Below are 11,417 nucleotides of genomic sequence, written 5' to 3'. Positions count from 1 at the left end.
CTCTCTCTCACACACACACACACACACACACACACACACACAATGTAATATTATTCAGCGATTAAAAAATAGGAAATCCTACCATTTACAACAACATAGATAAAACTTGAAGGCATTATGCTAAGTGAAATAAGTCAGATAGAGAAAGACAAATACTGTATGATCTCACTGAATAAGTGGAACTTTTACAAACAGACATAGAAACCAATTGTAGATCGATGATTGTCAGAAGTAGGGAGTGAGGGAGGAATGGGTAAAGGTGGTCAAAGGGTACAAACTTCTAGTTATAAGATGAATGAATTTCAGGGGTATAAAGTACAGTATGGTAACTATAGTTAACAGTAATGTATCATATATTTGAAAGCTGCTAGGAGAGTAGATTTTAAAAGTTCCCACCACACATGCAGAAAATAACTATGTGAGGTGATAGATACACTAACTAACCTCGTTGTGGTAATTATTTCACAAAATATGCATATATGTAATCACTATGTTGTACAGCTTAAAATTACACAATGTTATATGTCAATTGTATTTCAAAAAAACTACACTATTAAATAACCCATAGGTCAAAGAAAACATTACAGTGGAAATTTAAAAATCATTTCGATGTTATGAAAATGAAAACATAGCATATCAGAATTTGTGGGACACAGCTAATGTCGTGCTTATAGGAAAATTTTTATAGCATTAAATGCTTATATTAATGAATGATTAATTTATTAATTAACTTAGTTAACTGAGTTGATGAATAATAAAGCCATTTTTATGTAACACTTTACAGTTTAGATAACAACTTTATTCATACTGATTATTTGGTCTTTCCTTTTAAGAACTGAGACCAAGAGAACAATAGAATGATTCAATGCAAACCAGATTTAATAATTGGAAAACTGAATCTGTTTCAAAATCCAGTGCTCTTTGGGCTGCCCACTCAGTCTTCTTTTCCTAAAGCTTGATCCAAGTCCTTCCCCACCTCTCTCGCATCATACCACATACTACTCCTGCACTGTTTCCCATTTTAAAAATATTTTTTAAATTATATTTACTGGAGTAACATTGGTTAATAATAACATTACATATCTCCAGTGTACATCTTTATAATATGACATATGTATATTCTATTGAGTGCCCATCACCCAAAATCTAGTCTCCCATTACCATATATTTGACCCTCTTTATCTTCTTCATACTTCCCCCATCCCCTTCCCCTCTGGTGACTACCATTCTGTTCTCTGTATTATGAGTTTGTATTTTGTTTGATTGCTTTATTTGTTCATTTGTTGCTTTTTGTTTTGTATCCCACCTATGAGTGAAACCATACGGTTTTTATCCTTTTCCACCTGACTTATTTCACTTAGCATAATATTCTCAAGATCCATCTATGTTGTCACAAATGACAATATTTTATCTTTTTATTGCTGAGTAGTATTCCATTGCATATATGTACCACCTCTTCTTTAATCAACCATCCATCAAAGAACACTTAGGTTGTTTCCATGTCTTGGCTCTTGTAAAAATGCTGCAATGAACATAGGGGTACACATATCTTTGCAAATAAGTGTTTTCAAATTTTGAAGTAGACAACTCAGAAGAAAAATTGCTAGATCATATGGTAACTCTATTCTTAATTTTTCGAGGAACCTCCATATTGTTTTCCATAGTGGCTGCACCAATTTACATTCTCACCAGCAGTGTTGAGAGTGTTCCCTTTTCTCCACATCTTCTCTAACACTTATTTCATGTCTTGCTGATAGTAGCCATTCTAACAAGTGTGAGGTTGTATCTTATTGTAGTTTTGATTTGCATCTCCCTTAAAACTAGTGATGGAAATATTTTTATATATCTGTTGGCCATCTGTATATCATCCTTGGAAAAGTGTCTATGTAGGTCCTCTGCCCATTTTTTAATGAGATTGTTTGGTTTTTCTGTTGTTGCTTTTGAATTATAATGAGTTCTTTGTACATTTGGGATATTAGCCCCTATTGGAGGTATCATTTGCATATATGGGCAGCTACTTTTCGACAAAGTAGCCAAAAACATACAACAAATTAAGGAAAGTGTCTTTAATAGTTTTGGGAAAACGAGAAAGCCACATCCAAAAGAATGAAACTAGATTGCTGTCTGACACCATACACAAAAATTAGCTCACAATAGATTAAAGACTTGCATATAAGACCTGAAACAATAAAATATATAGGAAAAAATACAGGCAATAAACTTGTAGACTTTGGTCTCAGAGAGGTTTTTGTGAACTTGACCCCAAAGGCAAGGAAAGTAAAAGCAAAAATAAATGCATGGACTACATCAAACTAAAATGCCTCTGCACAGCAAAAGAAACCATCAATAAAACAAAAAGGCAAGCAGCCAAACAGGAGGAGATATTTGTAAAGGACACCACTGTTTCCCATTTCTAAGCTTTATCATGGCCTTGACTGTTCCCACCAGTGAGAAGCAGAATTGAGCATTCCGTAATCTCCACCTTTCAAATAAGTGAGAGGTAATTATTCAGCACAAACAAACTTCTTGTTCTTTTTCTGCCTAGTTTAAGTTTCATTTAAATTACCAAATTATTTAATCAAACCACGTTGATGGCAAAGTCAATAATCACTTTCAAAGCAAGTTCCCACAGTAAACAAAATAGAGATCATCGAGAATTCAAAAGAGTGAAAATAGAGACCTCTGAAACATGGAAGGAAAAGGGAGTCACATCAGGGAAAATCACAGGAATTAGTTGCAGATTGTTCAACTGAACCAGGTAATTATGTTCTGAGGTTATCTAAGGAAATCCCTTCTGTGTTTAAAGTGGAAGAGTACATTATGTTTTCTTCTGAGACAGGGACTGAGATCAAGCAGGATGTCTGATAAAAAGAGAATAAAGGTTTCCTAAGTAGCAAACTTCTGATTTAAGCTGATTTTGCTGAATTAAATAAAGGAAGCAGATTCTTCAATGAAGATAAAGCCCCTAATTAGCATGTAAGTGAATAGGATGCTGATGCATATAATCACTGCTTGGGGGAAATAATCAAACCCCAAGACAGCCCACGTTTTTTTTCTGCCTTGGTGACTTGTCTGTGCAGTAAATAATTAGCTTCTTGATTTTTAAAGAGGTTGACATTTGGAAAGATTCTGCAAATAGTATTTTCCCTCTCCTTTTTCATTTAATTCTACTGGCCTGTTTCAGTAATTTTCGTCTGGTATATATAGAACAATATAGAATGATCTGTTCTATATTTATGTCTTCTAAGTACAGAAAACCCTCCTTATTCATAGACTTGCAATAAGTAGTTTTGAATATGCAATGTGTTCCCCATTAATCATCCTAAATTAGTTGATACCTGCTCCTTGCATCATGATCTCCTTGATTAGAGTCAATGACAAAAAACAAGGTGTAAAAAGAAGAGAACAGATCTAAATTTTTTATAATGAAGAGACTGTAAAAGGATCATTTTTTCCATAAGAGAAATCCTTAGGATAAAATTAATGAAAAAACAAAAATCATGGGATCCAAATTCAAAATATTAATTCTGTGATTCCACATAGATAGATGATAGATCAATGCATCAATCAATCAATCAATTGATAGACAGACATCAGTAAATATCAAAATATATACCTATATCTATATAATTCCTTTAAAATTTTGTATACCAAAATGTTTTCTTCACTTGTTTAATTATGAGTAATTTTTGTTTTCTTCATATTTTTGCAAGGAACATGTATTACTTTTATAATCAAGAAAACGACACATTGCTTTTATAGAAAGAGAAAGATGAGCCTCTTATAGAGGTGCTTGTTCTTAATGTAACCAGAAGAAATTAAAACAAAATATTAGGAAACAAAACAAAATTAGCACAGTCATTTGGTCAGAAACCTAAACAGAATTTAAAAAGAAATCGAATCTTTATTAGTGCAGAAATCTCTACAAACACTTAACTGAACTATTCCGGATAGCAGCTTTATACTATTCCTTTTCTTGCCCCATTTATAGTGGGGATCACATGACATTTATCCTTTCTTAATAAAAGTTTATCAGAATTTCTAGCTTTGAGTTTGAAATGTTTGCCGTAGAAGTGAAATGAGGATACTTAATTTTCAGGACTCAGGACAAAATGAAAATGTGGAGTCCCTTACTCAAAAATTAAGACTTTTGAGGCAGCTATAGCGAAGCGTGGGGCCCTGGACAACCATGCAGTTTGCACGTACATGAAGTGAGCCCTAAAGAGAGTATGTGCTCTGGAACGAGACAGGTCGCAGTTAGAATCTTGTCCCGACACCAGCTGCCTCACTGTCACAAGTCACTTAACCTGTCAGAATCTCAATTCCTTCATCTGCAAAAATGATGGCACTTTGTAGAGGTCTCCTACATAAAAGAGTGTCTAGTATCAAACATAAACAAAGCCTAACACTAATTAAAGTGGTAAAGATAAATTTTATTCAGTAATGTACCTTCACAATAGAGAAAAAGATCCAGTATGAACTGACCTTGGTCAACTTCAATTTCTATAGAGGTGACTGTGAGTTTTAAAGGGAGGATGAGGGAATCAGAAGCAGAGTAAGCTGGGGCTTTGCAGAGTCAGGGAAATGAAACTCTACAAAGAACTGGAAGAGTAGAGTTGGTCTAAATGACAACCATCTGGTTAGCAAACTGACTGTTATGAAGGTAGGCTCCTGCCCTTTTACAGAGGCTGGGAAATGGGTTCTATCTTCAGATATTGGCTGAGACAGTCAATTCTTTTGGCAGCCTTGAGTTTTACTATAATGTGAGATTAGAGTCATTTTAGGGATGCAGACTTGAACTGTTAGAAACTATTTTAGTGTTTATTCAACTCCTTATAGGCCAAGGTTAAGGCCTAATGGAGAAGAGGACTCTGGTGAGCCTGGCTAGAGTTTAGTCAAGGAGAGAATCTTTGCCACTGGTACACAGTACTCAATAAATTGCAGTCTCTTTTCCCTTCTCTAAACACATATTTTCCCAATCATATAAAAAGACAGAAAACAATAAAAACAGCCATCTTGAAAAGTCCTGCTCATTTCCTTAATGTATATTTTACTTTACATAATTCTAGTTATTAATAAGAGATTTCGTGAAGAGCCACGGTGTGGCAGAGTGAAATGGGATTTAAAATTACACCCTGACTTCTCAAAAGCAAATTTGTAGAGGAAAGCACATGTCTATTTTTAAACAAAAAGAAGAACTTTGAATCTATTGTTCCCTCACTTCCATTCTTGGTAAATAGTAACATGGCTATTTGACTAACAGGCATTTTTAATCGAAAGTGAAATTTCCTTTAAATTAGATATTGCCTAGCAAAGGGAAAAGAAATGGCTCCTAGGTTAGTTTATGATGCATTTTTTGTGGCCTTGTGTCTATACATTCTTCACAAAGAAGAATTTGATAAACAAACACTTTAATATCCTGATCAAACTGTGACAGAATATTATGAGAGATACTTCTGCTGGTTAATGGTTGTTTTGGGCCACTATTTCTCCAAGAGTGTGTAAGACTCATTGAGAAAGGTTATTTAAATTACACACTCCTGGCTCCACTCTAGATTTACTGAATCAGAGACTTTGGTAATAAGACCTAGACATCTCATTGCTAACAAGCAAGTAATTTTTATCCATATTAAAGTTTGACAACCACACCCATATAACCTCTTATTCATGAGGACATAGGTGACAGATGAGTGATTTAGTAAAATCTGCAATGAGAAAAGATGAGAAGCACAGCTTTTTTTCTGCTTTTTCTCTCCCCTAGTCAGTCAACCTCTGCTCATTCAACTCCACTACCTATGCAGATTTTTCTCGGATGTGTGTGGGGGAGTATTTTGTTTTGTTGTTCCTTAAATCAAGCACTAGATCCTGGATCTAGTAAAAAATGAAACCTGAAAGCAGCCTCTTAGCTTATATTCATGGAAACATACCTCCTCCCATCAATTCTCTCTCTCACATAGTTACCTTCTCTCTACAAGACTATGGAGATGACATGGTGAGCATATGCCTAGTGGGGCAAACAATTCAACCCTGCCCATCACCTCCCCTTTGCCTTGAATTGACATGGGAAGTTAATGCTTCTGATCAGCTCCCACCACTATGGGCTGGACCTCGAGTATCTTCCAGCAATGATGATGCTCTTTCACTCATCAAACCACACTCTGTCGCTTTATCAAGGGAGCATACTTGCAAAGCAGTCAGAGTTCAGGAATATGATATATGTCTGTAAAATAGAGCACTGCTGACTAGTGCTCATGGAGATAAAATCTGTGCCTTTTATCTCATTATCACAAGGTTTGGCAAACTGTTAACCATCCTCAGGTTTTATGGAAACATCAATCTATTTATACATCTATCCATAGTTCCACCTTCTTCTTTCAGCCCTCCATTCTTCTGCCCAAGAAACATCATTTAATAAAAGATTTCCAGATTATGTAGTTACTTCAAAGTAAGTTAGAAAGACTGTTGGGATTTGTAAAATTGCAGCACTGGCACTATCATATGCATTTATACAACCTCTTGTGTATCATTTTTTTCATGTAAAAAGCTGGAGAGTTTCAGAATTTGGCAGATCTAGTGTGTGAAATATCTAGGGCTTCATTTTCACCTTCAGCTACACTGGAGTTCATCAACCCTGGTTTCACAAGAATCATCATGGAGAGATATTGAAAATGCCAATTCATAAGCCCCACCCCAGAGATTTTAAGTGTGCTTTATGGCTGCTTGTCTTAGACTGGGCCATTTATTCAATGATTTCTTTTAAATATAAGTGAGTATAACTTTGGAAATATGTTCTGCAGAGTTTTATGAGTCAAATCAGTATATCTAATGGTAGCCCTGCTTGCCTAAGTTATTGATTGTAGATACTTTAATCTCTCAGTATTTCAGTGTTAATTTTATTAGTCACACAGAATAGTCTTTCTAAAAGGATATGTATGAGGATAGTAAAGATTAGATTTCATTGTAACCGTCAAGTCTCAAGCATTTTTTAATTTTTTTCAATTATAGTTAACATTTAATATTATATTAGTTTCAAGTGTACAGCATAATGGTTAGACATTTATATAACCTACAAATTGATCCCCCAATCAGTCTAGTACCCACCTGACACTATACATAATTATTACAGTATTATTGACTATATTCCCTATGCTGTACTTTACATCACTGTGACTGTTCTGTAACTGTCAATTTGTACTTCTTAATCCCTTTACCTTCTAAGTTTTTAATAACTTACTTCCCTGAAAAAAGACACAGTTTATCCTTAAACTTTGAAAACTAAAAAGGTACCTAGGGAAGTATCTGTATTTTTCATAACGATGAAAACTTTTAACATTGAAAACACCATGACACATTTTCACAGCAGTCAGACCATTACCCACAATGTCTAGGCCATATTCCACCATGAGCTTTGCCATTCTACCTATTTACATGGCCTGTTTAAATTCCTATTAGGTAAACTTACCAGTTCTTATGTTTCAGAGCTCTTGAGTACCAAATGGTTTTCTTTACAGATGCCAAATGACCTGCAAAGACAGTCTAATAGCTAGTTTAAATTTACATGAGGCTTCGACACCTATATATTTCTAAACAGTTTACTTTTCTTACTATCATCTCTGCAAGATTTAGGAAGTTAACCATCTATGGGAATGACGTCTCTTCTCTACTTAGATTTGAATACCTTTTAAATTAGTCTCACACATACAAAATCACCAAATAGTTAACCAATTTATTTAATCGATTCCTTTAGCAAATTTCCATTAATTATGCATTTAGATGATAAAAATATTAAAAGGATAAAATCTGATTCTTTAACCATGAGACTTTGGGTAACATAGAATAAGTTAATAACATAGACATCTATTGGAGACCTGCTCTGAGTAGAACCAGTTCCTGACCTCAAGGCCTCCTTCATTGTTGTGAAGGAAGCAAACATCGAATAAAAAAACACTTACTATATAATAACAAATAGTAATAAATACTGTAAAGAAAAAGAAAATAGGGTACATAGGAGAGAAAAATGAGATGATGTTTTAATACACAGGCATACCTCATTTTATTGTCTTTTGCTTTATTGCACTTCACAGATATTGTGTTTTTTACAAATTAAAATTTTGTGTCAATCATGCTATGAGCAAGTCTTTCAGTGCCATTTTTCCAACAGCATTTGCTCACTTTGTGTCTCTGTATCACATTTTGGTAATTTTCACAATATTTAAAACTTTTTCTTTGTTATTGTATTTGTTATAGTGATCTGTGATCAGTGATCTTTGAATTATTACAATCTCGTGATAAAACTTTTAATGAATGAGGAGTTAATTTTTATGGATGAGCAAAGAAAGTGGTTTCTTGAGATAGAACCTACTCATGGTGAAGATGCTGTGAAGATCGTTGAAATGACAATAAAAGACTTAGAACATTACATTAACTTAGTTGACAAAGCAGCAACAAGGTTTGAGATTGACTCCAGTTTTGAAAGAAGTTCTGCTGTGGGTAAAATGCTATCAAACAGCACCACATGCTACAGAAAAATCATTCGTGGAAGGAATTGTGAACCAATGCAAGAAACTTCGTTGTCTTATTTAAGAAATTGCCACAGCCTTGCCAACCCTCAGCATCCAGTGCCTGATCATTCAGCAGCCATTAACCAAGCAAGATCTTCCACCAGCAAAATGGTTACGACTTGTCAAAAGCTCAAATGATTGTTAGTATTTTTAAATTAAGGTATGTGATTTGTTATTTTAGACAAAATGCTATTGCAAACTTAATAGATTATAGTATAGTATAAACATAACTATGCACTGGGAAACCAAAAAATTTGCATGACCAACTTTATAATGATATTCACTTGACTGCAGGGGACTTTGAGTGAACGCACTATAAAAGGAGAGGGCGAAGTATTTAAACCGAGAGACAAGGCTTTAGTAAGAATGCCTCCAAATGTAGTATGCAAACTCTTCATTTTTCAAAACTTAGCTTTCACATTAGGGTTTTTTCTTTTATTTTTCTCTACTTCGTTGTATGATTTTTTAAAATTTGAGTCAATTCCGTACATGAAAATATAGTTGCAACATATCCAAGATATGAATTAGATTTTGAATGCCTTAGTAGATAACGCTTTTATTGTACCTTTGTTAACTCTCAGTTCTGGCAAGTTTATGCCATATCCAATGAAATGTACCAACCACAGAGAACTCTTTCCATTAAACATAATTTTATTTTTAAATAAAACATGTGGTGTTCTAAAGAGACAAGAAAAACAGCATATTTAGGGAAAATAACACTGAGCTAAGAACCAAATAGTGAAGCTTCGGCTCTCTCTTCTGAACTTCAGACTGTGAGGCTTCACTACCATAAGGCATACACACTCATTTCTAAGGGAAGACTGGAGGAAAGGAGGGAGTGAGGGGGTTAGGTGAGCTGGAAAGGAGCGAGTCACCAGAAAACAAGTCTTAGAAATCCAGTAGCATTGGAGTGAGGTGGAGAGAGATGTGGGAATGGAAGGGAAGAGATACTTAGAGTTAATTGCGGAAGGAATCTTAGAGTTATAATAGGTTCAAGTCTAATAATAAGCTCCATTATTAGATTACAGACAACAGATTTGATTTAAAAAATCTTTAGATTCTTTTATCTCATAAGACTTTATAAATTTATGTCGATTTAAATATAACTGAAGAAAGAACAACTCTGTAATGAGAAACACTGCTGACTTGTTGCTGTTGGAGAGACGTATCTAGTTGAATCTGTTATTGTCTCATTTAATGTTATTTTTAATACTTTTGTTCTAGATAATTGAATAGCATTCTATGTTTGCTGTTGTTTTCCAGATTAATGATGCCAGACAAAACCAGCCATCTCTGGTTTCGTTCAATGATTTTTGTCATTCATTATTTACTGTCCATATTTTAGGAACAGCGTATCTGTGACTGAAATAATCAACCTAGTTGAGGCCCAGTTACATTTTTTTCTCATGTAAATGTAGCCATAAGAAAATATTGATGCCTCGAAATAGAATAAAGTTGTTAAAATTTTCTCTAGTTAGAGATTTAGGTACTTTTCTGTTCCACTCGGTTATTTTTTATTTTCTTTTATTCAGAAAGGAAGAAAAAGTCTTTTTTGTTTCTTAGTTATCTCATTACACACACAAAAAAGTTTGATCCAGTCACATCTCAAAAGCCTAGAACTAGCAGGCATATTAAAATGTTTGAAAATTTCTTACTATTTCTCACCAGCCCCTTATATATTGAAACAAGAAAGCTCTGGAGAAGCTATTGCCACTGATTTTTTTTAATCTAATGTAGTGATGCTGAGAAAGCTGTTTAATGTCAAATGTCTGCCCCCATGAAGTAAACAAGAGGAAAATTCCCATTGTTAAATTGTGGTTATTCAAAAGTGGCAAAGGTTTAAGTCATTTTATTGTCGAGAAAACTAATGGGACTAAAGATTTGACCTTCTAAAGGTTAGACTAATGGAAAAAAGGAAAAAATGTTCTGAGAAGGAAACAAAGTTCTTTAGTAGAATCTGTAACTTTTAATATCCTGATTTGTTCTGTGAGCATTAGGTGTTGTGATTCATCCATTTAGTCAGGAAACATTTTCCAAGAGACAACAGTGTGCCAGTGTAAGATGTGCTTGATGAAAACCTGTGTTTACATTTATAGTACAAGACAGGATAAGTTTAATAACACAAATAGTCTTTATCTGAGGTTTTCAGAAAACTGCAGGTTATGATTGCTCAGTTAGGAGTTTATGAATTTGGTTAAGGTTGGTGAACATAGATTATCTGTGGTTCGATACTTTAATTTTTTTTTTTTTTTTTATTCTTTGGGCCCTGAGAGAGAAGGCATTTAGCATGATAATATAAGTGGCTGAACTATTTTTAAATTATACATTAACTTTTTTAAAATTTGGTAATTGTCTTCCAAAATTAAGACTAGGATTAAAATAAGTTTCTGGGAGCCATGCTGAAATTATGGAAAAATTGACAATTGGGAGAGTTTAGAATAGACCTAGTTCTGAGAAAATAGATTCTCCTTCCCTTCCTTTTAAATAGAAGCAGACAGCCATTTTGATAAAAATTTAAATGAGAGAAACTTAGTGAACATTTTTAAGCTCTGAGGTGTAATATAATTAAACAGTGAATCTAGCTAGAGTATTAGAAGTAGAAAGATAGATGATTAGATAAAGAAGATGTGGTACATACATACAATGGAATATTACTCAGCCATAAGAAAAGATGAAATACTGCCATTTGTGACAACATGGGTGGATCTCGAGATAATCATGCTAAGCGACATAAGCCAAACAAAACAATTGAGAACCATTATGATTTCACTCATACGTGGGATATAAAACTGAAAGCAACAAACAAACAAGACAAACAAACAAAAACTCATAGTCACAGACAACAGTTTAGTGCTT

At 34.1% G+C, this 11,417-nt stretch overlaps 1 protein-coding gene across 18 annotated transcripts in view; it reads left to right on the top strand.

The window, feature by feature from the left end:
* The window catches only part of DLGAP1 (DLG associated protein 1), a 798,454-nt gene that overhangs the window by 320,450 nt on the left and 466,587 nt on the right, over positions 1-11,417 (top strand). Inside the window, exon 5 of one of the 18 annotated variants that reach the window (XR_003042564.1) lies at positions 8,248-10,759. The exons of the other annotated variants lie outside the window; for them this stretch is intronic. The gene's annotated coding sequence lies outside the window, so the exon portion shown is untranslated. Of the gene's footprint in view, positions 1-8,247; positions 10,760-11,417 lie in introns of those variants that run through there. 18 annotated transcript variants of the gene reach the window in all.

Source organism: Pteropus alecto, unplaced genomic scaffold (assembly GCF_000325575.1).
Source record: "Pteropus alecto unplaced genomic scaffold, ASM32557v1 scaffold146, whole genome shotgun sequence".
Classification (NCBI taxonomy): domain Eukaryota; kingdom Metazoa; phylum Chordata; class Mammalia; order Chiroptera; family Pteropodidae; genus Pteropus; species Pteropus alecto.
Note: the sequence above shows the minus strand (reverse complement) of the source record. Positions and strands in the feature narration are given on the sequence as shown.